The 2,274-nt window shown below is 43.4% G+C and overlaps 1 non-coding gene across 1 annotated transcript; it reads right to left on the bottom strand.

Annotated features, from left to right (window-relative positions):
- Nucleotides 1–1,949: 1,949 nt before the first annotated feature.
- On the bottom strand, nucleotides 1,950–2,023 carry Trnat-ugu (transfer RNA threonine (anticodon UGU)). The gene has a single exon. It is a non-coding gene; the product is annotated as a tRNA-Thr (tRNA).
- Between the last annotated feature and the right edge of the window lie 251 nt (nucleotides 2,024–2,274).

Raw genomic sequence — 2,274 nt, 5'->3', positions numbered from 1 at the left:
AGCTCAAGGCATCTCGAATTTTCACTATTTGTGCCGTGTTGAACTACACCACAGTAGTAAAGATTAGGCAAGACTAGTGTTTGGACTAATTTTTGTTTAACATGGGTTGGAAAAATTTTTCTAAATTTTTGAATTGCATGTAGGGAGGAGAGCGATTTCCGGCAAGCTGTGACTGTTTGTTCTTCCCAGTTTAGGTGTTCATCCAAGATTATTCCAAGGTCTTTTACTGTTTTTTGGTATGGTAGTTGCGTACCATTGAGGAGTATTTGAGGGACTGTTTCGCGAAAGTACCGACTGATTAACTTTGGATGAGATATAAGTATGACCTGGGATTTCTTGGGGTTTAGTTTCAGACCTAGGTTCTGTGCCCATCGAGAAACAGAGCAAAGATCTGCGTTCATACTCGCTACTGCTCCAGCAATGTTCTTGGGGCTTGCACTTATGTACAGTTGGATGTCGTCGGCATATCGATGGTAGTTGCAGGAGTGAATCACTGAAGAAATATCATTAATGTACAGTGAGAAGAGTAATGGACCAAGGATGGAACCTTGGGGAACTCCAGAGCGCACGTTTTTCCATGATGACTTTTCCGACCCACAAATGACTTGTTGAATTCTGTTTTTGAGGTAGGTGTCGAACCAGTGTATAGCGCTGTTTGAGAAATTCAGCTGTTTCATTTTAATTAGTAATATATCAAAGTCAACTGTATCAAAAGCCTTGCTAAAGTCAAGCAGTTTTAGGATGGTAGCTTCACGTCTGTCCATAGCATGTTTAATGTCATCATTTACACGAAATTCGCTCTCTGGGATTCCCACAGGACGTCGGACGCAGATGTGCATCCGCACTGAAGAAGGTGGATCCATTGCCCAAGTAGACAAATCACATTACATGGCTGCGAGGTGTCTGTGCTTTCGGACGCAGCGAATATGCAGGAAATTTACAGGGACTACGTATAGGTGGCGCTCGGTGGGATTGTGAATCGGCCGTGAGCCGTACAGGTAGAGTCCTCGCAGTTGCGATAAGCGCTGTATCCGAGATGGCACATGCCCAGTAAGCAGGAGATCCCGATTTCGAATCCCGACCTGGTACACATTTTCATTCGTCGCCATTGATTCCACGTAATGTCCGGATGCAGCTCACAGCATTGATCTCCTCTCTTTGCTTTCCTTTATTTCCCGCTCCAACTTCATGACGTAGCTTTATACGAACTGTAGTGTACGCATTTTGTAATGCCTGATTTTAACAAAGGACTGACTATGGGAACACAGAACGTCTCTTGTTGCTAGTGCAGTGCGTTAAATTGGAAAACTAACACGACCATCTTATTACTTCTGTGTCCGCTTATATCGGTGATAAACATATCGTACATTAGTCCGACTGCCTGAAACGTATTTTAGGTCTATAACTGACGGTCAAGTTTATTTAAAGTACGTGCTGCTACGCCTCAATCACACAATTTTTTTTTTTACTATCAAAAACAGTCTTGATCACAAATTATTTAGTACGGTGACCGGTTTCGACCACTGCAGTGGTCATCTACACACCAATGAGTAAGAACCTCCTTCTGATGGTAAATCGCTACTCAAAGTGATTTACCACCAGAAGGAGGTTCTTACTCATTGGTCTGAAGATGACCACTGTAGTGGTCGAAACCGGTCACCGTAATAAATAAATTGTGATGACGACTGTTTTTGACAGTAAATATTCGTAACACATTGATCACTGTTCACTCCCACAACGTATTCAAAAACAGAAAAAATTAGTCACGTAGTATGACTTGAAGGGATCACCGTAGACCGAACAAACTGCGAATTGTATCGTGTGCAAAAATTAAAAATTTGCCTTTGTCTCCATACCTATGTTGACTAATACATTGAAATGATAATTAATTGAAACCCTGAGCTGCCGACAAATGTTGATATACCTCGATGAAAACAGCTGAGAATGTGTGCCCCGACCGGGACTCGAACCCGGGATCTCCTGCTTACATGGCAGACGCTCTATCCATCTGAGCCACCGAGGACACAGGTACTCAGTGCTTCTGTAGGGACTTATAACTTGCAGGTTTCCCGTGAGACGCACATTCACAACTGTCCACAATCTACGTACGTAATGTACCTAATAGATATTTGCCCATCCACTCATTACTCGAGCACACTCAGGTGACGATTCCCGTAAGAGTTCGGGCAACCTGTGCGCATTCGCACAGAAGAAGGTCAATGGCTGGCTCTGGCTCTGAGCACTATGGGACTTAACATCTATGGTCATCAGTCC

The sequence above is a fragment of the Schistocerca cancellata genome, chromosome 6 (genome assembly GCF_023864275.1).
Source record: "Schistocerca cancellata isolate TAMUIC-IGC-003103 chromosome 6, iqSchCanc2.1, whole genome shotgun sequence".
NCBI lineage: Eukaryota > Metazoa > Arthropoda > Insecta > Orthoptera > Acrididae > Schistocerca > Schistocerca cancellata.
The sequence above is the reverse complement of the archived record's forward strand: the minus strand, read 5'-3'. Positions and strand labels throughout refer to the sequence as shown.